This window comes from Bombina bombina, chromosome 7, assembly GCF_027579735.1.
Source record: "Bombina bombina isolate aBomBom1 chromosome 7, aBomBom1.pri, whole genome shotgun sequence".
In the NCBI taxonomy this organism is placed as follows: domain Eukaryota; kingdom Metazoa; phylum Chordata; class Amphibia; order Anura; family Bombinatoridae; genus Bombina; species Bombina bombina.
This window is the reverse complement of record NC_069505.1, coordinates 312,681,803-312,708,316: the sequence shown is the minus strand read 5'-3', so window position 1 is coordinate 312,708,316 and position 26,514 is coordinate 312,681,803. Positions and strand designations below refer to the sequence as shown.

At 37.2% G+C, this 26,514-nt stretch overlaps 1 long non-coding RNA gene across 1 annotated transcript in view; it reads right to left on the bottom strand.

Moving 5' to 3' along the window:
• LOC128666378 (uncharacterized) overlaps positions 1 to 10,640 on the bottom strand; it is an 85,879-nt gene extending 75,239 nt beyond the window's left edge. Inside the window, exon 1 of the long non-coding RNA XR_008403236.1 lies at positions 10,544 to 10,640. This is a non-coding gene — a long non-coding RNA (uncharacterized LOC128666378). The remainder of the gene's footprint in view (positions 1 to 10,543) is intronic.
• Positions 10,641 to 26,514: the final 15,874 nt, after the last annotated feature.

The following is a 26,514-nucleotide window of genomic DNA, read 5'->3' as shown; positions in this document are numbered from 1 at the left end:
GTACAATATGAACAGATACTGATATAAAAATGCAATGTAGAACCTTTTAAAAACTTTCTTAGAAGCTCCCAGTTAAGTACTGTTCATGAGATAATCTGGGACACCCACTTAAAGGGGCTGGGTAAACAAGAAGAACAGACACACACTATCTCCCCTGCATATGAAAATATAGATATCGCCAGCAGGAGCCTTTAAACGTGTGTATACATCTGACACTGTGGGGCTTGGTTAGGAGTCTAAAAATCAACACAATGTTCTTAAAAAATAAGCAAAACTATACATTGTTACAAAAACACTCCCAGATGGGCTATATAAATGGATCATCTACAAAACATTTATGCAAAGAAAAATGTAGTGTACAATGTCCCTTTAAACTCAAAAGTGAACTCATTGAATTGTTCAATATGTCCCTTTTCATAAGGTAGGGTCAGTAGTGTATGGCAGCAGTGTATGCAACAATGCTATACAATAGTGCTCAAGTTGCGTGCATGCTCGTGAGTCTACCTCAGTATGAGCTCATGGAAAAAAGCTAAAATATCACAAAGGATACCAAGAGAGTGAAGTCAATTTGACAAGTGAAGTAATTGGAACATTTTTTTTTTCTTTTTAACTGTCCATCTGAATGATTAATTAGTGTTCCATGTCCCTTTAACAGTTCTAATTCTCATAGGTTTTTAAACTGCCATGTATTAGTTGTCATCAAGGTAGATAAATGTGACAACGTTTTGCTCAAAAACATCAAATCCTGCACATCTTCATAAAGGAAGATATTGTTAGTGCATAACTGATTAGTTTTTGTTTCAGTACTGTACTGAGAAAACCTTTAGTACAGATACAAATCACGAAATCCGGAATTTCAAAATCCAGAGTTATTCCAGTTCCAGACTTTTTCATTACTATATATATGTGCTGTACTGTCTTTCTGATGGTACTATGCATACAGAAGTAATACAATGATATAAAACCAGCTTTAGGTTGCATGTAGAAGCTGTATTATGACACGTTAATATTGCCTAAATAACATAAGATATTGTTTATATTTGACAAATCAGCTCTCAAAAAATGGTCCCATTTTACAGCAAATTTTCCGAAACCCAAAACTATTCCAAAATCCAAACCTTTTCCAGTCCTAAGCAGGTTGGATAAAACGTTTTAAAAGGTTTTTACCGGTACTTCTGATTCGCTTCTGGTTGTACATATGGAAAACAGCCATTTGCTTTTAGAATTCTTGTTTCCCACTGGTATGAAAGGTATCGTTTACAGTGTTTGCTAATGGGATGTTGCTGCAGCAGGCATTGGTTTCCAGATTGTGCAACAGATTCTTTTTAACAGTGAATGAGTTTCCCTGGATAGATTTTTTTAAACACTATGAGGCCCATTTATCAAGCTCCATATGGGGGCCTTTGTTTATGGCGAGTCTTCAGACTCGCCAGAAACAGTAGTCTAAAGACCATAACCATAGCTCCATAACCCTGTCCGCCTGCTCCTAGCACAGGGTACGATCGGGTTGATTGACACCTCCATGCTGGCGGCCCATTGGCCGCGAATCTGCAGGGGGCGGCGTTGCACCAGCAGCTCTTGTGAGCTGCTGGTGCAATGCTGAATATGGAGAGAGAGAGTATTGCTCTCCGCATTCAGCGAGGTCTTGCTGGCCTGATCCGCACTATCGGATCAGGTTCGCAAGACCTTTAATACATAGGCCTCTATGGGTCCAATTCATCAAGCTCGGAAACAGGAATTAAGAAGCAGCGGTCTTAAGACCGCTGCTCCTTAACTCGTCCACCACCTCTCAAGCTGCGTACAGCAATCCGCCGGATAGCATACGAACGGGTTGATTGACACCCCCTGCTAGCAGCCAATTGGCCACGAATCTGCAGGGGGCAGCATAGCACAAGCATAGTCTAGTGAAATGCCTATGCAATGATAAATGCCGACAGCGTATGCTATCGGCATTTATCGATGTGCAGCGGACATTGATAATTCGGCCCCTACATAACTATATTTATGAATTAATTTTTTTTAGATTTTTTTTTAACATAAAAAGTAAAATATAATTTTAAACATTATTATTTTAAAGGCGTATGAACCCCCAAAATGTTCTTTCATGTTTCAGATAGATTATACATTTTGAAACAACTTTCCAGTTTACTTCTGTTATCAATTTTTCCTCATTCGTTTGGTATCTTTTAGTGAAGAAGCAGCAATGCACTCCTGGGAGCTAGCTGAACACATTTGTAAGCCAATGAAAATAGGCATACAAGTTCAGCCACCAATCAGCAGCTAGCTCCTGAGCCTATCTAGATATGCTTTTTAATAAAGGACACCAAGAGAATGAAGCAAATTAGATAATAGAAGTAAATTGGAGTGTTTAAAATTGAATGCTCTGAATCATGAATAAAACATTTTTGAGTTTCATGTCCCTTTAAGTGTTAGTTTATTTTATTATAAAGAAAAGAATGAAACAAATTATAATAGAACATTTCCACTGAAAAAATAAATAAAGAAATGCATTCTTAAAGGGACATGTAAAACATTGAGATTGTGTGGTTAAATGTTTATAATTAATAGAAATGTGCATTTGCTTGATTCAGTGTAGAATTAATGGTGAATGTGGCAGCCACTTCTGGTATTTGATTCTTTTCAGAGCTGGACTTCTTTGAGCGAAAGTTAAAGTGAATGTAAATTTTGATGAATTAAAGTGCCCCTGCTTTTAATCGAATTTTTTAAAAAACAAGCACTTTAGCATCAATACTTACATTCACTTTAAACACACAAAGATCTGTGCAAATCCGTATCTTTGTGTGTTGCACTTTCAGAAATCCAGTTCAGAAAAGAAGACTGCATGTAACGGCCACTAGATATGTGCATGATCGAAAAATTTGTTTTGATTCGGATCGATTCAGAGTTTTTCGAATTTCGTTTCGGATCGATTCGAATTCGGAAAACTTTGAATGAATTCGTTTCGGATTCATTTTGGATTCATTCGGATTTGAAAAAATTCGGCTGGATTCGTTTTGATTCGGTTCGGTTTGGAAATTCGGAATTTCGGTATGTGTGCTGTGTATTAGACTAGTATTATGTACTGTATATTAGGTGTAACCCATAGCAGAGTGATATAACCTAATATACTGTACAATACTAGTGTAATCCATGGCCATCCGAATTTACCGAATAAATCCGAACTAATTCGGATTTATTCGGTAAATTCGACAGTATTTTAATTCGGAAATTCGGATCTCCGAATTTGCCGAATTTCCGAATCGATCCGAACCGAATTGCACATGTCTAACGGCCACATTAGGGATTCGTTCTATGCCAAATCAAACAGATGTATATTACTATTAATTATACATAATAAATAATACCAGCATAATTTATTTTGACCCATTTTTATCTGTGCAAATTGTGGGTTTCCAGCTGCCTTGAGAATCGCAAGTTTATACTTTAAACTTTACAAGCCTAACCCTGCAGCACCCTACACAGTCCCTGTAGAAACAAATTTATATATGACCTTAACTAACTTAAAAAAAAAAGTTTGTGTGTTAATTTCCCTTTCATAATAAACTCTATAGATGTTTTGAACTAGCCATATGGTCTTCTGTATTAACTCATACTTAAAGACCAGCCATTACTACTTTTGACATTGTTTGATGAAGTGCATTTATGATTTGACTTGAAGCATTTTTTCAATTCCCTTTTGCTTGCAAAAATGTTTCTGAGAAAAGTCCTCATGTTCTGTGAATACAAAAATGCTTCTAGTCAAATTTGAAGATACGGTACATTCCATATTTAGTTTTTACTTCCCTTAAACTGGATATTAGAGTTGTGCATTCTTTTTAGCGAAACAAATATCCGAAAGAATGCACCAACAGAATTTAAAGAAAACAAAAAAAATATTTATTAGTTGTCTTTAAATTGATTTTTAAGGGTTAATACTTCACTTTTGCATGCTGGAGAGCATCCCTAACCTAGCCCTTTTCTTCACAGAGCCCTGGCTGCGCTAACAGGATGCTTGGTGTGGCAGCTTCCAGGACCTGCGGTAAATGAGAAGGTCCTTAGTGCAGGCCCTGGGAGTCGGCCACACTAAGTCTCCTATTAGCGTGGCCAGGGTTCTGTGAATAAGAGGATAATGTAAACATGCTATCCAGTGCATAAAACATAAGTATAAAGCTACAGCCAATGAATATTCAGGGGAAACTATTTTCCCTGAATATTCGTTACGAAAAACTCAGGAAAACCAAATTTTTCATGGCTGCACATCTCTAATGTGGTGGGTTTTTGATCATCAGACCCTAAAAACATCAAAGCTGACCCTGATACTCCTTCTGTCTTCTCGCTAGGTATCTCAAATCTGACCCTAATTCCCCTCCTGCCTTCTTATTAGCTTCCCTTAAAGCCCACCCTGATATTTCCTAGGTACCTCAAAACCAACCCTGATACCATCTCTGATAGTCAATCTCAAAATCGACCCTGGTACTCATCTCATCATTCTATCTCACTAGGTACCTAAAAATATCTCTTAATACATGCTAGTATCTTATTAGCTTTAGAAGCTGCCATCCTGCATTGTGTACCCATCTTTAGCTTGTTATCTATTACTACTCCCAAATCCCTTACCGCCTCTGTTTGACTATGTCTAGTCCCATTTAAATAATAGATTTATATAGATTAAATAATAGATTTATTATGCTTATTTTTACTTCCAAAATTTAGAACCTTGCATGTTTCTGTATTAAATCTCATTTTCCATTTACCTGCCCATTCGTCTAGTTTTTGTTGATCCCCTTGTAAAGCAAGTTAATCCTGCCCTGACCTAATAACCTGCAAAAAATAGAGATGTTGGTATTTAATCCTTGCTCCAAGTCATTAATAAAAATATAAAAAAAAAACAGGGCCCAATACTGTTCCCGGGGGGAATCCACTGATAACATTTGTCCAATCTGAGTATGATCCGTTTACTACTACTCATTGCTCCCTGTCTTTCATCCAGTTATTTATCCATGACCTAACATGGCACTGTAGCAAACGCCTTTGTAAAATCCAAGTATATCTCATCAACTGATTCCCCTTTAGATTCTGTGAGGAAGTAAATGTATAGTTAATTAAATCATTTTTGGCATGATCTATTTCTCATAAAACCATGCCGATTTGAACTCAATCTTGTTTACACAAATATACTTAATATAATCCTTTATAATCCCTTCAGTATGTTCCCCAATATTGATGTCAGACAAACTGGTCTATAGCTTCCTGGATCCGCCCTACTTTCATTTTTAAAAAGTGGCACTACATCAGCTTTACACCAGTCCTTTGGTACTATGCTTAGGATAATGAGTCTTAAAAAATTAAGTGTAGAGGTTTGTCTAACACAGTGCTACGTTCCCGTATTATTTATTAACGTAAATAAAACTCCCAGGTGTATTCCACCTGGGAGTTTTATTTACGTTAATATAATCCATTTTTTCCTGATATCCTCTAGAGAAAACACAGTTAATGGTATGGGCTTGTATGTTCTAGTTTGTTTCAAAATATCTCTAATTGGTTCCTATCTTGTGTATACTGATGAAAAGAACTGGTTTAGTACCTCAGCCTTCTCCCTGTCACTGTTAATCATGCTACCCTTCTCACATTTTAATGTACCTATTTTGTCCTTCTTAGATTTTTTGACTTCATTGGGCCCTTGGTAGCTCAAAATGAACCCTTATAACAACTGTGGTACTTATTCTGCTACCTTACTATGAACATCAAAACAACACTGATACTCATTCTGCTATCTCACTAGGTACCTCAAAACCCAACCCAGATACTCATCCGGCTATCTCACTAGGTACCTCAAACCCAACCTTGATACTGATCCTGATATCTCACTAGGTACCTCAAACCCAACCCAGATACTGATCCTGATATCTCACTAGGTACCTCAAACCCAACCCAGATACTCATCCTGATATCTCACTAGGTACCTCAAACCCAACCTTGATACTCATCCTGATATCTCACTAGGTACCTCAAACCCAACCCAGATACTCATCCTGATATCTCACTAGGTACCTCAAACCCAACCTTGATACTCATCCTGATATCTCACTAGGTACCTCAAACGCAACCTTGATACTCATCCTGATATCTCACTAGGAACCTCAAACTCAAGCTTGATACTCATCCTTATATCTCACTAGGTACCTCAAACCCAACCTTGATACTCATCCTGATATCTCACTAGGTAGATCAAAAGCAACCCTGACATTCATCTTGCTAGGTACCTCAAAACAAACTCTGATACTCTTCCTGCTATCTTACTAGGTGCCTCAAAACCAACCTTGATACTCATCCTGCCATTTCACAGCCCATACTGATGACCTATGTGCCTTAAACACCTCACCTGCCTTCTCACAACGTACCTTAAAGTCCACCTTGATATTGCTCCTGACTTCTCAATAGGTAACTCAAAGCCCCCCTGGTATTGCTCCTGTCCTCTTACAAGGTATCACAAAGCAAACTAATACCACATGCCTTTTAAAAGGTACTTCAAAGTTCACCCTAATAGACCCCCTTATCTTTTCCATACTAATATATCCTTACTGGGAGTGGTTTTAAATGTTTTGTTTTCCCCAAAAGACTGGCAACATTCCTTATTCATATGCATTTGCTCTCTTCACATACATTTCCTGCTTACTCCTCTCCAAACCCTGCCATTATACACTTTTATTTTACCAAAGGCATTCAAATAGCTTACACATAAATTGTATTTCCAGTTTTAGAGGCCTTAAAGGAACACATTTACACATTATTACCCTTTCTTTTAACTTCTTTTTATGAAAACTAAAAAAATCTTTGATTAGTAACAATTAAAAAAATGCTGTAATTTATGTTTTTCCTTTATTAAAGGGACACTAAACCCAAAAAATTTATTTCATGATTCAGAAAGAGAATGTAAATTTAAACAACAATCCAATTTACTTCTATTATTAATTTTGCTTCATTTTTTAGATATCCTTAGTTGAAGAAAAAGCAATGCACATGGGTGAGCCAATCACACGAGGCTTCAAAGTGCAGCAACCAATCAGCAGCTACTGGGCATATCTAGATATGCTTTTCAGCAAAGAATATCAAGAGAATAAAACAAATTAGATAATAGGAGTAAATTAGAAAGTTGTTTAAAATTGCATGCTCTTTAAAAATGGGTTTCATGTCCCTTTAAGAATATGTAACAAACACAATTTAAAAGTTTGCAACTTTCACTTCACCCAATAGTTGGATAAATATTAATAAATGAACACTGAAAAAATAGTTAAACTTGCATTAATAATATAAATTCCATAATATTCTTAAAATGAATACATTTACTAAAATGTATGCAGTTTCATCAAAAGTATAAAGTATACATTAAAGAAACTTTACTTTATAAAGTATAAATAATATAAAAAAGTATGTGTTTTAAAGGGCCGTTAGAGTGGAAAAAAACAACATGCTACATTTCATAATTTTAATTCTAGTGACCTTGCAACTCTACAGATGGGTTGTGCTACTGCTGCCCCTGCTGATTGGGTCAGCAGCAGTTTCCGCTAAGACCAGCAGTTCCCTGTGGCTCCCAAGCGGCACTTTAAAGGGAAATGAAACCCACAAATTTTCTTTCATGATTCAGATAGAGCATGCAATTTTAAACACATTTCTCATTTACTTCTATTATCAATTCTTATTTGTTCTCTTTTTATCTTTTGTTGAAAAGCAGGCATATAAGCTCAGGAGCCCGCCCATTTACGGAGCACTATATGGCAGCAGTTTTGCAAGAATGTTATCCATTCCTGCCATGTAGTGCTCCAGATGCCACGTAGGTATCGCTTCATCACAGAAAATCATGGGAAAAAAGTAAATTTGATCATAGAAGTAAGATAGAAACACGTTTTTTTTAAATGCTATGCTCTGAATCATAAAATAATATTTTTGGGTTTCACATCCCTTTAACTGTGATTAATCCCTTTGTGAGGGTAAAAGCACATTATTGTAGGAAACTAGTGTTAAAATGACAACAAATTAAAATAAAATAGTAAATGATTTCAATATAGTGGTGTTAACTAAATGTCAGCGAGATGCATACGAAAATATCTGTTTGCAGCAATGTATCACGACGTATTACAAAATACTACCATGATTCGCCAATGAACTCATTGGGGCCAATTTATCATCAGTCTGTCCGACATAATCCGCTCAGCAGGTCATGTCCGACATACATCGATGAACGCAGACAGCATACGCTGTCAGCATTTATCATTGCACAAGTAGTTCTTGTGAAGTGCTTGTGCAATGCCGCCCCTCGGCCGCTAGCAGGGGGTGTCAATCAGCCTAATTGTATAGGAATCGGACGTATTAATGTACACAGCCTCAGAGGCAGCGGACAAGTTATGGAGCAGCGGTTTTAAGACCGCTGCTTCATAACTACTGTTTTCGGAAGCGCCTGAAGTCTCACGCGGAAACAGGGGCATCAGGGGCCATTATGTGTTTAAAAAAGGAGTACATCTTATTTGCACGTTGCAAAATTTAGATATTAATTCCTATATAATAAAAGCTTAGTCCTTTCCTCACCCACAAAGCAGCAGGGTGTACCTTATGCTAACATTTCATAAACACTTATATATAGGGTGACCATATTGCCGATTTAAGAAGGGACACATAATAAATACATATGTCAGGGTTCTTATACAAAACATTACTTTAAACAGCCCTGAAAACAGCCCTGGCATATGTATTTTTCATGTGTGTAACTTTTTAAAGTGGCAATATGGTCACCCTACTTATATACATAAATTAAAAAGTAAAAAAACAATAAAAATTAAAGTAGTGCTATATAGTATTAAAGTGACATTAAACACTAAATAAATGCTAGATGCATTCAAAGAAAATATTAGTTTGAGAAAAAAATAGCTTTTTTTATATATATAGTTTCATTAGTTAAAATATTGACAAAATAGGTGTAAAGTTTTAGTATTTATAAAGCATTTGACTGTCATGTTGTAACTTTCTCGGCTGGGTCCAATTAGGGACAGCTTTTTATAAATAGGTCATTAGAGTGTGCAGCCAATAGCTGTGTGGAATATAACAGTGTTCTGCACTTCCATTTCTAACAGGAACTGAAATCTCTCAATTTCAGAATGGAATTACAGGAAATAGGGACAACATAAAAAAATGAAAGAATATTGCAAAGTTTCTTTATATATACAATTTATAATTTTATATTAACATCTCAAAGTGTTAAATGTCCCTTTTAATAAACACCATTTTATGGCTGCAATTAAAAAAAGCCAGGACAGCAATGCATATTACATAATAATTCTGATGCTAGCAGGATATAAAAATATGTCACAAAAACTCTTACTCTCCAAAAAGACACCTGTGTATTTTCTATATCATATTATTTAAGGAGAAAAGAAAAAAGCAACCTGAAATGCGTATACAATAAAAATATGTATAAGTATTTAACCTTTTTCTTTACAAAGGAGTTTTTATAAGACGTATATTTTAATTTTTACCATGTATAAAGTCGTAAAATTAACGATTCCTTATTTTTCTTGAAGATTATTGGTTTAAAGGGATTGCTAAATCAATAAGCGCTACCCAGGTGCTGAACCAGAAATGGGCAGTCTTCTAAGCTTACATTCCTGCTTTTTCAAGTAAAGATACCAAGAGAACAAAGAAAATTTGATAATAGGAGTAAAATAGAAAGTTGCTTAAAATTGATTAAACTATATTACAAAGTTGTTTTACCTTTACTGTGCGAAGCATACTTACATATACCTTGGCACTTACAGTAACAGGTTCTGGATGCTCTATGTGCAGGAAGTGTAGACAGGATATGAGTTACCATCAGCTATCTGAGTAACCTCAAACTCTAAATGTGAGTGCTCAAGATATACGTATGTATGCTCCATAAGTCACGTGCACAGTAAAATAAATTACATACTGACACATTTTTCAGGGTATCATTTTTTCTGTACGTTTTTGTTTGAACCATGCTTAATTTTGGTAAAAACAATTAAAAAAGGAAAAACACAAACTATTACTCAACACATCTAGTGAAAAATATTTCCAACATTAAAATGAATTTAATCTGGTTAAATAAATAATCTCGTTTTAAATAATAAAACAGTTTAAAAAGTTTAGCCATGAGTCAATATGATAAAACAATGATGTCAGATATATATGAATGGAAAGAAATTAGTTTAAAGGTCATATACTGAATGCTTTAGGATTGATAGTCTAAAACATTTATATATATCCCTGTACTTTTAATTCATTGTAGCAAGAATTCAAACTTAATTTCCATAAAACAAGAGCAAATAAGAATCACAATATATATGAAAATAAAACACACACACACACACACACACATATATATATATATATATATATATATATATATATATATATAAACATACTATTTGTCAATAATGGACCATTGAAAACTTAATTCACTTTTGTGTTTTAGAAACATTTTGCAGAACCCATAAGGGCAATACACAATCATAAATTAAAGATTGAGACTTACCTTATATCATAAAATTGCCTTCCGTGAAGTTAAGTGTCATTGGTGTCTCTTCTGTAAGTACAACTATTCATTTACATGCTAGGTATTATAAAAGAAGCACATTAACCTGTGTAGCCATAGCAACAAAGGGAGGGGTTTGGCTTTGACTAACTGGAAAATCGTGTACTGTTCAGGTATTCTTAGTGTCGCCTTTTATTTTTTATTCAAACACGCCTTAATTTGTGTAGCTACTTTTTGTTTCACCCACAATGCTTTTACACCTGTCTTAAAACCCTGCTTCTTAAGCTGTATGAAATTCCATTTTAACCCAGATCATTTGAACTGAATAATTAAATCATATCTAGATGTTTAATATAAATTTAGATTTAATATCAGTACATAATATGAAATAGTAAGGAAATCATAGCCACAGCTTCTCTCTGTCTCTCTCTATATATAATTTCAGTCAGTGCAAACACTTAACTAATCTATCTTTTTATTTATGACATATCTATGTCTGTCTGTCTCTCAGCCACTGTCTGTCCATTATCTTTCTTTCTATCTAATCCATGTTTCAGGAAAAAATTAAGAGCCAGATTACAAGGGGAGCACTTTTTAAAGCTCATGCACGAGCATTAACTGCACTAGAGGTAAGTTTTTGCAACAGTTTTTACTTGCGCACTAACCAGATGCTCGTAAAAGCCAAAGTTAGAATATTGTGCACGCGATAGCCAATTCCCCCACAGAAGTCAATGGAGCAAAAATAGTAAAAACAAACTACCCGTGCGCAAACCAGATTGCATATTCTTAAGTGCACTAACCCAACATGAAAATATGAATATTTCCTATGTTCTTCACATAGAAGAATATTTTGTTCTATTTATTCATAAATACATACACATACATTTATATACATACACATATAAATACATATATACATACACATATAAATACATACAGTATATACATACACATATCCAACCAGAGAAAAAGAGCAATGAGCAGCAACAATGAAGTAAAATAAAACGTAGCTTTTATTGAAGCATAAACATTTAAAAGTTCATGGAGGTGCAAAAGATACAAGTGCAAAAATGACAGTATACGCGTTTCGGCGTTGTGCCGTAATCACTACTGCTAGAGAACACTTAGTGTGGTTGATTTAAAAAGGGTGTGTGAACTCCCTATTGGTTAAAACATATTCAAATGAGGATACTCCTTCATGACATCACACAATTGTATCTAATGAGACACTGAACCTGTCAGAAAATAGTCTGACACAACAAACAATAATAGATTCGACCCTGGGTCCTAGAGCTCATATATTAAATGTATGTATGCATATAAATGTGCGCATTAATCCTTTGGCAATGGTTAACATATGTTTCAAACCTAATGTAAAAAGCAAAATACACAAGAAATAATAAAGCACCCTAGTGGATTAAGTATATATATAACAAAAATGAGCAAAAAAGGGACATAAATCATACATATTCCTCCTTGTTGTTAAATGTATATTAAACATTGCTTGTATGTTGTATACACAGTAAATAAGTGTTCTACAATACTTTGAACTTAGTGTAATGGAATAAAGTAAATGCCCTTATATATCAATCAAGGGTGTAAGAAACACCTAAGTGAGTGCATACTGATACCATTAGAGGGACAATACTACGCAAACAGCAGACCCATTATTAAAATGTAAAGTTATACCTGTGAATGGTTTATTCCCAATAATTAATTAAATCGTACTCTGCATTAAGGCCAAGTGGTAGTTTGGTGGAAAGTTTAAAAATCCAAAGCATCTCACGCTTTTCAAGCAGCTTTTGTCTATCCCCCCCCCTTTTCGGGGTTGGTATATAATCTATTGCTTGCCATTTGAAAGAAGCATCATTTTGATTGTGTTTGATACAGAAATGTTGGACTATAGGTGAGGATGATTTCCCCACTCTGATGGTAGACAAATGTTCCCTGATACGAGACCTTACGTCTCGTGTCGTGAGCCCTACGTACTGAACCTTGCACAAAGTGCAGGTTATGAGATATATAACAAAATGAGATGTACAATTTAAGCAAAAATTTATCTCATATGTGCGTTGTGTTACACAGGACGTAAATGTGTCAGATGTGATCATATAGTCGCATGGTTTGCACCTACTGTTCCCACATTTAAATGTACCCTTGTGGGTGAGCCATGAGCTCACTGTTGCCCGAGGATGGCTCAGAACAGTAGGTGATAGGTAATTACCGAGTGTTTTATTCCTGCGATAAGAACACCTTATCCCTTCAGCCACACAATTGGTCAATTTATCGTCTGCTACAAGGAGTCTAAAGTGCTTATTAACTATACTACATATTTCGTTATAGTCATTACTGTAGTCAGTTACAAACGTTACTTTGTTCGTATTCTGTGTAGTTTTTTTGTTGTTATTTACTGTTCTTTTCTCTTGTAACATTGGTATTCGATCCATACCCTGTACCTCCCTGGCTGCCCTATTGATGACTTTTTTGGGGTACCCCCTATCTTTCAAGCGATCTGCAAGATCCTTTTGATGTTCCATATACACTCTTTCTGTCGAGCAATTTCTCTTTGCTCTTATCATCTGGCCTTTGGCTATGGAGTATAGAACACTCTTGGGGTGACAGCTTTTGGCATGTAGAACTGCATTGCCTGAAATAGGCTTTCTGTAAATGCATGTCTCAATTTTGCCTGTATTATTACCAAAAAGACTTATATCCAAAAAATTAATGGTGTCCCTGTGTGTTTCATGGGTGAATTTCAGATTTAGATCATTTTTATTGATATGAGCCAGGAATTGTATCAAATCTCCTGCATTGCCTTGCCAGATTAACAGCAGGTGGTCAATGAAACGACCGTAATAAGCAATGTACTGTCTGAAGGGGTTTTCCTCTCCATAGATGTGGGACAGCTCCCACCAACCCATGTATAGGTTGGCGTAAGAGGGTGCGAATTTCGCACCCATGGCTGTCCCACATCTCTGGAGATAGAAAACCCCCTCAAACTCAAAATAATTATGGCTTAAAAGAAATGCTGTTACCTCAATCACATATCTTTTGAAATCAGAATCCAAGTTGGAATAATGTGTCAACATATAATCCATAGCCTCAAGGCCAGACTTGTGGGATATTGAAGAATATAAGGCGGTAACATCAATAGTTAACCAATTACTCCGAGGGTCCCAGGTCAGTCCTTCCATGACTCTCAGAACATGTTTGGTGTCCTGTAAATATCTCGGTAGAGCTTTGACCAAAGGGCACAGTATGGCATCAAGCCACTCTGAAAGGCGTTCAAATAGGGAACCGATCCCACTGACTATAGGACGACCAGTAATGTTTTCCAGGGACTTATGCACCTTCGGGAGATGATGGAATACAGGAGTTACCGGAAACTCAACGTATAAGTAATCAAAGGTATTTCTATCCAGAAAGCCTTTTTCTAAACCATCATCCAGAAGGTGCATAAGTTCTACCTGGAAACGTTTCATGGGATTGGTACTGAGCTGTGTGTACTGAATGGGATCATTCAATTGGCGCAAGGCCTCATTTTTATAGTCCACAGTATCCATGACCACAACAGAGCCCCCCTTGTCAGCATTACGTATCACAATCTGATCATTGTTCTTTAACTCTTCTAGGGCTATTCTCTCTGATCGTGATAAGTTATCAGGAGATTTTTTGCCATGGAGAGCAAGGTCCCTGAGGTCCTTCTCTACCCTATTATAGAATTTTTCTACAAGGGGGCCTCTGCTGTGGACAGGATAAAACGTAGAAGGTTTTTTATAGCCTGTAAATTTGTTAATCAGTTCTGTGTTCGTGTCAGTTGTACTCTCCCTGTCCATAGAATCTAAGATGATTATATCACAAGTTTCAGAAAACGTAAGGTCATTATTTAAATTTACCCTTGTGATTTTAGAACCAGTTGAGTCAGCTGAGGTGGGAGAAATGTCTTGCTCATTACCAGAGAAATGTTTTTTCAATGTTATATTACGGACCAAACGATTAATATCCAACATCGTCTTGAATAAGTCAAATCTAGCAAGTGGTACAAAGCCTAATCCTAGACTTAAAAGTTTGACTTGTGAATCACTCAAGACAATGCTGGATAAATTAATCACACTGAAGGTGCATATTTGTTGGTTCCCTTCAGGGCCCTTGAGGGGTAGCGATTTTGGGTTTTCTGTGTGTTCCCTCCCCCCTTGGGGTTCATGGGGGCTTTGGGAAAAACCTGATCCATTAATGTATTACTTGTGTGGGGCATTTGTGCCTGTTGTAGGTCTGTAGAGTTGTGGGCTGGTGTTGTTTTAACGTTTGTATTACTGATATTCTTCGGTTTAACAGACTGTCCCGTACTGGTGTATGGTGTCTGTGCTTTCTGTATGTTAGTGTTTTTGAGAATACCAGGTCTGGTTTCACTAGATAATTCATTGTCTGTGTTATATTTATCATCCCCAGACTCCACATCACTATCTGAAAAAGTGACTCGTTGGCTGCTATTAGATCTATGGTTCCTATTACGTGACCTACCTCTACTCCTATTTCTATTCTGCTGTCTGCGAGTATGAAACCTCTGTGTCCTATTCCACACATGTATGGTATCAGTGTCGTAATCTGCCTGATCACGTAGGTATTTAACATGCTTAGTATTCATGACCATAGTTTTAATATTGGCCATAGACTTTCTCAATACCTCATCAAACCTAGGGTAATCAATTTCGTGTTTGCGTGTGTTAAGTTCAACTTGTATGGTGTTAATGTTTTCTCTCAAATCATTCAACAATTTGTTTTTATATGCCATCAACAAAATCATTAATCTTACAGAACATTCATTAAGTATAGTATTCCAATTATCTATGAACTCGGTATCATCGGTTTCAAAAGTGGGATATTTGGAGATCCTAAGCCCCCTGGGTATCATTTTCATTTCTAAATATTTCCCCAGTGTCCATATATCCCACTGTAATCTGGTTTCTTTTGTACATAGTTTGTCCATTTCTTGGAACAAATCCGTAAGTGCAAGGTCAGATTTGTTGGTGGAAAATATCTTAGCAAGTTCTGTTGGAAGTTCATCCCTAGGACCTACAGGTATCAATGAATAGAATTGTTGTTGTGTCTCCTCCATAATGAAACAACTTCCAATGAATCTTCAAAACTCAAACCCGCAGTGCCGCCCAATAGCACTATGTGAAAAAATAACTGAACCAAATAGCAGGATGAGTAAGAGATTAATGTGGCATGTAAGTCACTCAATATAGTAAACGGTGAGTATAAATTCAATGTAACACAGTCAATGTATGAAGCAAGTAAAAAAGTTCCAGATTAAATCGGAAACTCCTCCTTCATATCGATACTGTTTGCTATTGCCATCGAATGTCCACAATGGCAAATGAGGAAAGTAAACCCCTTGTACAATTATGGAAAACAGTACCTGTCAAGCAATATCTGTAATAATAAGCCGGCTCTGTGCACTCACCGATCTGTCCTTCCGAAGTCCAGGCTCCGTAACAGATGTTGTCACCCGACCGCCCCACACCTCAACTGCTGTTTAACAATCCTTGGTTCTCCAACCGTCCTTGCGAAGACCAGGCTTCATCACAGTGGGTCCCGGTGAAGAGACGCTGCACCGATGTGCAGCCGCTAGCTTCTGTAGAGCCGTCCAAACCGGAAATGACCACAATATTCTGTGAACCAATGGGAGAACTGGAAACAGGAGGTGCGTCCGTGGGCTTGTGCGTCTGAGCCAATGCTAATCTGCCGATATCAATGCTGTGAATCCTCTCACCAAACAGCCGACTCCACGGCTTGCCACTTAGGAAGTGTTGCTGCTCTTTAGGGCGTAGAAATCCAACCAGAGAAAAAGAGCAATGAGCAGCAACAATGAAGTAAAATAAAACGTAGCTTTTATTGAAGCATAAACATTTAAAAGTTCATGGAGGTGCAAAAGATACAAGTGCAAAAATGACAGTATACGCGTTTCGGCGTTGTGCAGTAATCACTACTGCTAGAGAACACTTAGTGTGGTTGATTTAAAAAGGGTGTGTGAACTCCCTATTGGTTAAAACATATTCAAATGAGGATACTCCTTCATGACATCACACAATTGTATCTAATGAGACACTGAACCTGTCAGAAAATAGTCTGACACAAAAAACAATAATAGATTCGACCCTGGGTCCTAGAGCTCATATATTAAATGTATGTATGCATATATATGTGAGCATTAATCCTTTGGCAATGGTTAACATATGTTTCATACCTAATGTAAAAAGCAAAATACACAAGAAATAATAAAGCACCCTAGTGGATTAAGTATATATATAACAAAAATGAGCAAAAAAGGGACATAAATCATACATATTCCTCCTTGTTGTTAAATGTATATTAAACATTGCTTGTATGTTGTATACACAGTAAATAAGTGTTCTACAATACTTTGAACTTAGTGTAATGGAATAAAGTAAATGCCCTTATATATCAATCAAGGGTGTAAGAAACACCTAAGTGAGTGCATACTGATACCATTAGAGGGACAATACTACGTAAACAGCAGACCCATTATTAAAATGTAAAGTTATACCTAATGAATGGTTTATTCCCAATAATTAATTGAATCGTACTCTGCATTAAGGCCAAGTGGTAGTTTGGTGGAAAGTTTAAAAATCCAAAGCATCTCACGCTTTTCAAGCAGCTTTTGTCTATCCCCCCCCCCTTTTCGGAGTTGGTATATAATCTATTGCTTGCCATTTGAAAGAAGCATCATTTTGATTGTGTTTGATACAGAAATGTTGGACTATAGGTGAGGATGATTTCCCCACTCTGATGGTAGACAAATGTTCCCTGATACGAGACCTTACGTCTCGTGTCGTGAGCCCTACGTACTGAACCTTGCACAAAGTGCAGGTTATGAGATATATAACAAAATGAGATGTACAATTTAAGCAAAAATTTATCTCATATGTGCGTTGTGTTACACAGGACGTAAATGTGTCAGATGTGATCATATAGTCGCATGGTTTGCACCTACTGTTCCCACATTTAAATGTACCCTTGTGGGTGAGCCATGAGCTCACTGTTGCCCGAGGATGGCTCAGAACAGTAGGTGATAGGTAATTACCGAGTGTTTTATTCCTGCGATAAGAACACCTTATCCCTTCAGCCACACAATTGGTCAATTTATCTTCTGCTACAAGGAGTCTAAAGTGCTTATTAACTATACTACATATTTCGTTATAGTCATTACTGTAGTCAGTTACAAACGTTACTTTGTTCGTATTCTGTGTAGTTTTTTTGTTGTTATTTACTGTTCTTTTCTCTTGTAACATTGGTATTCAATCCATACCCTGTACCTCCCTGGCTGCCCTATTGATGACTTTTTTGGGGTACCCCCTATCTTTCAAGCGATCTGCAAGATCCTTTTGATGTTCCATATACACTCTTTCTGTCGAGCAATTTCTCTTTGCTCTTATCATCTGGCCTTTGGCTATGGAGTATAGAACACTCTTGGGGTGACAGCTTTTGGCATGTAGAACTGCATTGCCTGAAATAGGCTTTCTGTAAATGCATGTCTCAATTTTGCCTGTATTATTACCAAAAAGACTATTTGAACGCCTTTCAGAGGGGCTTGATGCCATACTGTGCCCTTTGGTCAAAGCTCTACCGAGCTATTTACAGGACACCAAACATGTTCTGAGAGTCATGGAAGGACTGACCTGGGACCCTCGGAGTAATTGGTTAACTATTGATGTTACCGCCTTATATTCTTTAATACCCCACAAGTCTGGCCTTGAGGCTATGGATTATATGTTGACACATTATTCCAACTTGGATTCTGATTTCAAAAGATATGTGATTGAGGTAACAGCATTTCTTTTAAGCCATAATTATTTTGAGTTTGAGGGGGTTTTCTATCTCCAGAGATGTGGGACAGCCATGGGTGCGAAATTCGCACCCTCTTACGCCAACCTATACATGGGTTGGTGGGAGCTGTCCCACATCTATGGAGAGGAAAACCCCTTCAGACAGTACATTGCTTATTACGGTCGTTTCATTGACGACCTGCTGTTAATCTGGCAAGGCAATGCAGGAGATTTGATACAATTCCTGGCTCATATCAATAAAAATGATCTAAATCTGAAATTCACCCATGAAACACACAGGGACACCATTAATTTTTTGGATATAAGTCTTTTTGGTAATAATACAGGCAAAATTGAGACATGCATTTACAGAAAGCCTATTTCAGGCAATGCAGTTCTACATGCCAAAAGCTGTCACCCCAAGAGTGTTCTATACTCCATAGCCAAAGGCCAGATGATAAGAGCAAAGAGAAATTGCTCGACAGAAAGAGTGTATATGGAACATCAAAAGGATCTTGCAGATCGCTTGAAAGATAGGGGGTACCCCAAAAAAGTCATCAATAGGGCAGCCAGGGAGGTACAGGGTATGGATCGAATACCAATGTTACAAGAGAAAAGAACAGTAAATAACAACAAAAAAACTACACAGAATACGAACAAAGTAACGTTTGTAACTGACTACAGTAATGACTATAACGAAATATGTAGTATAGTTAATAAGCACTTTAGACTCCTTGTAGCAGACGATAAATTGACCAATTGTGTGGCTGAAGGGATAAGGTGTTCTTATCGCAGGAATAAAACACTCGGTAATTACCTATCACCTACTGTTCTGAGCCATCCTCGGGCAACAGTGAGCTCATGGCTCACCCACAAGGGTACATTTAAATGTGGGAACAGTAGGTGCAAACCATGCGACTATATGATCACATCTGACACATTTACGTCCTGTGTAACACAACGCACATATGAGATAAATTTTTGCTTAAATTGTACATCTCATTTTGTTATATATCTCATAACCTGCACTTTGTGCAAGGTTCAGTACGTAGGGCTCACGACACGAGACGTAAGGTCTCGTATCAGGGAACATTTGTCTACCATCAGAGTGGGGAAATCATCCTCACCTATAGTCCAACATTTCTGTATCAAACACAATCAAAATGATGCTTCTTTCAAATGGCAAGCAATAGATTATATACCAACTCCGAAAAGGGGGGGGGGATAGACAAAAGCTGCTTGAAAAGCGTGAGATGCTTTGGATTTTTAAACTTTCCACCAAACTACCACTTGGCCTTAATGCAGAGTACGATTTAATTAATTATTGGGAATAAACCATTCATTAGGTATAACTTTAAATTTTAATAATGGGTCTGCTGTTTGCGTAGTATTGTCCCTCTAATGGTATCAGTATGCACTCACTTAGGTGTTTCTTACACCCTTGATTGATATATAAGGGCATTTACTTTATTCCATTACACTAAGTTCAAAGTATTGTAGAACACTTATTTACTGTGTATACAACATACAAGCAATGTTTAATATACATTTAACAACAAGGAGGAATATGTATGATTTATGTCCCTTTTTTGCTCATTTTTGTTATATATATACTTAATCCACTAGGGTGCTTTATTATTTCTTGTGTATTTTGCTTTTAACATTAGGTTTGAAACATATGTTAACCATTGCCAAAGGATTAATGCGCACATATATATGCATACATACATTTAATATATGAGCTCTAGGACCCAGGGTCGAATCTATTATTGTTTGTTGTGTCAGACTATTTTCTGACAGGTTCAGTGTCTCATTAGATACAATTGTGTGATGTCATGAAGGAGTATCCTCATTTGAATATGTTTTAACCAATAGGGAGTTCACACACCCTTTTTAAATCAACCACACTAAGTGTTCTCTAGCAGTAGTGATTACGGCACAACGCCGAAACGCGTATACTGTCATTTTTGCACTTGTATCTTTTGCACCTCCATGAACTTTTAAATGTTTATGCTTCAATAAAAGCTACATTTTATTTTACTTCATTGTTGCTGCTCATTGCTCTTTTTCTCTGGTTGGATTTCTACGCCCTAAAGAGCAGCAACACTTCCTAAGTGGCAAGCCGTGGAGTCGGCTGTTTGGTGAGAGGATTCACAGCATTGATATTGGCAGATTAGCATTGGCTCAGACGCACAAGCCCACGGACGCACCTCCTGTTTCCAGTTCTCCCATTGGTTCACAGAATATTGTGGTCATTTCCGGTTTGGACGGCTCTACAGAAGCTAGCGGCTGCACATCGGTGCAGCGTCTCTTCACCGGGACCCACTGTGATGAAGCCTGGTCTTCGCAAGGACGGTTGGAGAACCAAGGATTGTTAAACAGCAGTTGAGGTGTGGGGCGGTCGGGTGACAACATCTGTTACGGAGCCTGGACTTCGGAAGGACAGATCGGTGAGTGCACAGTGCCGGCTTATTATTACAGATATTGCTTGACAGGTACTGTTTTCCATAATTGTACAAGGGGTTTACTTTCCTCATTTGCCATTGTGGACATTCGATGGCAATAGCAAACAGTATCGATATGAAGGAGGAGTTTCCGATTTAATCTGGAACTTTTTTACTTGCTTCATACATTGACTGTGTTACATTGAATTTATACTCACCGTTTACTATATTGAGTGACTTACATGCCACATTAATCTCTTACTCATCCTGCTATTTGGTTCAGTTATTTTTATACATACACATATACATACACATATAAATACATATATACATACACACACATACATACATATATATAAATATACAGGGAGTGCAGAATTATTAGGCAAATGAGTATTTTGACCACATCATCCTCTTTATGCATGTTGTCTTACTCCAAGCTGTCTAGGCTAGAAAGCCTACTACCAATTAAGCATATTAGGTGATGTGCATCTCTGTAATGAGAAGGGGTGTGGTCTAATGACATCAACACCCTATATCAGGTGTGCATAATTATTAGGCAACTTCCTTTCCTTTGGCAAAATGGGTCAAAAGAAGGACTTGACAGGCTCAGAAAAGTAAAAAATAGTGAGATATCTTGCAGAGGGATGCAGCACTCTTAAAATTGCAAAGCTTCTGAAGCGTGATCATCGAACAATCAAGCGTTTCATTCAAAATAGTCAACAGGGTCGCAAGAAGCGTGTGGAAAAACCAAGGCGCAAAATAACTGCCCATGAACTGAGAAAAGTCAAGCGTGCAGCTGCCAAGATGCCACTTGCCACCAGTTTGGCCATATTTCAGAGCTGCAACATCACTGGAGTGCCCAAAAGCACAAGGTGTGCAATACTCAGAGACATGGCCAAGGTAAGAAAGGCTGAAAAACGACCACCACTGAGCAAGACACACAAGCTGAAACGTCAAGACTGGGCCAAGAAATATCTCAAGACTGATTTTTCTAAGGTTTTATGGACTGATGAAATGAGTGAGTCTTGATGGGCCAGATGGATGGGCCCGTGGCTGGATTGGTAAAGGGCAGAGAGCTTGAAGTTCGACTCAGACGCCAGCAAGGTGGAGGTGGAGTACTGGTTTGGGCTGGTATCATCAAAGATGAGCTTGTGGGGCCTTTTCGGGTTGAGGATGGAGTCAAGCTCAACTCCCAGTCCTACTGCCAGTTTCTGGAAGACAACTTCTTCAAGCAGTGGTATAGGAAGAAGTCTGCATCCTTCAAGAAAAACATGATTTTCATGCAGGACAATGCTCCATCACACGCGTCCAAGTACTCCACAGGGTATAAAAGAAGAAAATCTAATGACATGGCCTCCTTGTTCACCTGATCTGAACCCCATTGAGAACCTGTGATCCATCATCAAATGTGAGATTTACAAGGAGGGAAAACAGTACACCTCTCTGAACAGTGTCTGGGAGGCTGTGGTTGCTGCTGCACGCAATGTTGATGGTGAACAGATCAAAACACTGACAGAATCCATGGATGGCAGGCTTTTGAGTGTCCTTGCAAAGAAAGGTGGCTATATTGGTCACTGATTTGTTTTTGTTTTGTTTTTGAATGTCAGAAATGTATATTTGTGAATGTTGAGATGTTATATTGGTTTCACTGGTAAAAATAAATAATTGAAATAGGTATATATTTGTTTTTTGTTAAGTTGCCTAATAATTATGCACAGTAATAGTCACCTGCACACACAGATATCCCCCTAAAATAGCTATAACTAAAAACAAACTAAAAACTACTTCCAAAACTATTCAGCTTTGATATTAATGAGTTTTTTGGGTTCATTGAGAACATGGTTGTTGTTCAATAATAAAATTAATCCTCAAAAATACAACTTGCCTAATAATTCTGCACTCCCTGTACAAATATACAGTACATACATATATACATATATACATACATACACATACATACATATACACATTCATACATATACATATACACATATAAATGCAAATATACATATACACACATACATATATATATACATATACACATACACAGTACATACATATATACACATATAAATACATACACAAACTTACATATACACATATATATTCATATACACACATAAATACATATACATACACATATAAATATATATATATATACATATACACACATATATATATATATATATACACATACACACACATACATATATATATATATATATATATATATATATATATATATATATATATATATATATATATATATATATATATATATATATATATATATATATATACATATATATACAAGAACAACAAAGGATTGAAGACTGCAGGATCAATTTCAACCAAGAGGTTTATTCAGGCATAGGTGATTGAACACTCAGTGGTATACAAGGTAAGGTGTCATAGATCTGACGCGTTTCGCTCATGTGCAATGCGCTTCATCAGAGATCATCTCTCTCTCTATATATATATATACACACATATACAAACATATATACACATATAAATACATACACATACAGTATCTCAAAAAAGCGAGTACACCCCTCACATTTTTGTAAATATTTTATTATATCTTTTCATGTGACAACACTGAAGATATGACACTTTGTTACATTGTAAAGTTGTGAGTGTTCAGCCTGTATAACAGTGTAAATTTGCTGTCCCCTCAAAATAACTCAACACACAGCCATTAATGTCTAAACCATTGGCAACAAAAGTGAGTACACCCCTAAGTGGAAATGTCCAAATTGGGCCCAAAATGTCAATATTTTGTGTGGCCACCATTATTTTCCATTACTGCCTTAACCCTCTTGGGCATGGAGTTCACCAGAGCTTCGCAGGTTGCCACTGGAATTCTCTTCCACTCCTCCATGATGACATCACAGAGCTGGTGGATGTTAGAGACCTTGCGCTCCCCCACATTCCGTTTTGAGGATGCCCCACAGATGTTCAATAGGGTTTAGGTCTGGAGACATGCTTGGTCAGTCCATAAGTTTCTTTAGCAAGGCAGTGGTCATCTTGGAGGTGTGTTTGGGGTTGTTACCATGTTGGAATACTGCCCTGCAGCCCAGTCTCCGAATGGAGGGGATCATGCTCTGCTTCATTATGTCACAGTACATGTTGGCATTCATGGTTCCCTCAAAGAACTGTAGCTCCCCCCAGTGCTGGCAGCACTTATGCAGGCCCAGACCATGGCACTCCTACTACCATGCTTGACTGTAGGCAAGATTCACTTGTCTTTGTACTCCTCACCTGGTTGCCGCCACACAAGCTTGACACCATCTGAACCAAATAAGTTTATCTTGGGCTCATCGGACCACAGGACAGGGTTCAAGTAATCCATGTCCTTAGTCTGCTTGTCTTCAGCAAACTGTTGGCAGGCTTTCTTGTACATCATCTTTTGAAGAGGCTTCCTTCTGGGACAACAGCCATGCAGACCAATTTGATGCAGTGTGCGGCGTATGGTCTGAGCACTGACAGGCTAACCCCCCACCCCTTCAACCTCTGCAGCAATGCTGGCAGCACTCATGCATCTATTTCCCAAAGATAATCTCTGGATATGATGCACGTGCACTAAACTTCTTTGGTCGACCATGGCGAGGCCTGTTCTGAGTGGAACCTGTCCTGTGAAACTGCTGTATGGTCTTGCCCACTGTGCTGCAGCTCAGTTTCAGGGTCTTGGCAATCTTCTTATAGCCTAGGTCATCTTTATGTAGAGCAACAATTCTTTTTTTCAGATTCTCAGAGAGTTCTTTGCCATGAGGTGCCATGTTGAACTTCTAGTAACCAGTATGAGAGAGTGTGAGAGCGATAACACCACATTTAACACACCTGCTCCCCATTCACACCTGAGACCTTGTAACACTATTGAGTCACATGACACCAGGGAGGGAAAATGGCAAATTAGGCCCAATTTGGACATTTCCACTTAGGGGTGTACTCACTTGTGTTGCCAACAGTTTACACATTAATGGTTGTGTGTTGAGTTATTTTGAGGGGACAGGAAATTTACACTGTTATACAGGCTGTACACTCACTACTTTACATTTTAGCAAAATGTCATTTCCTCAGTGTTGTCACATGAAAAGATATAATAAATCATTTACAAAAATGTGAGGGGTGTACTCACTTTTGTGAGGTAATGTATATACATATACACATACATATAAATAAATAAATACATACATATACACATATACATACATACATACATACACACATATACATACATACACACATATAAAAATACATATATACACATATAAATACATACACATACATATACATATACACATATACATATAGTACATATATACATATACACATACACACACACACACACACATATATATATATATATATATATATATATATATATATATATATATATATATATATATATATATATATATATATATATATATATATATAAAAATACATATATACACATATAAACACATACACATATACATACATATTAGGGTTGCACCGATACCATTTTTTTATGACTGAGTACAAGTACCGATACTTGTTTTCAAATACTCGCCGATACCAATTACCGATACTTTTTTTTTAATGTCATGTGACAGTTTACCAAGCACAATACAGACTAATTATTTAAGATTCCTTCTTTATAATTATAAAGGGCTGTAATTCAAAAGACATTATGAAATAATAAAAAAGTTCACTGAACATGTTTATAAATAAAAAATATTACAATAAAATATTAAATTTAAAGGGGTGATACAACTGGGTTGTAGGGCTGTTATATAACATCAATCTGACATGTGTATGGAGGTTCGACTCTAAGTTGAACCGTCTTTCACTTTCCACACTACTGCATGGGGCAGAAAGATATTTTTGGGCCGTTTTTGCCAGAGCTGGAAATCTGTTTATTAACTGCCCAGTACTTCAGGGGTTTGTCTGAACGAGGTACAGTGATCTCTCCTACAATAATAAAAATAACAGCAATTTGTATTGTCAGAACAGTAGTAAACAATTTTTAGTTTAGTCTCCACTCCAGTTTAAAATGAAATTGGAACATGCAGTTTGAAAAAACGCCACAAGATAGCATATGGGTAGGAAGTAGAGGTATCGGTTTAAGTATCGGTGCATTTGCACGAGTACAAGTACTCATGCAAATACTTGGTATCGGTACCGTTACCGATACTAGTATCGGTATCGGTGCATCCCTAATACATATAAATACATACATATATACACATATACATACATACACACATATATATCGGGTAAAGAAGGCATTAAAGGCGTATTGAAGATTTCTTGCCTGTGTTGTCTGCTATTGTATCATCTTGCACAGACTTCTAGTACAGATATGGTGGCAGGATTTTCTGTACAGGAACACTGTGATGACATCTCTGTAGACCTTGCTACTGTATATGCAAAAACAGATCCATAGTTTCCTTACAGTGCACTGCGAGTGCTGTTCTGCAGGGGGTATTCAGAGGGGCTGGAGATAATATAGATAGAGCTTAGTCCCCCCCCCCCCCCTGTGGTGTCAGTCTCAGTTGAGACGTCTGGAACCAGTTGAGATGTCTGGGACCACTGTAGTTATGCACCTGCACAGTGTAATTAAAGTGATTAGGCTCACCTGAAACTGGCTGCCTCAGTTTTTTTATTTGTTGGTAAGCAAACATTC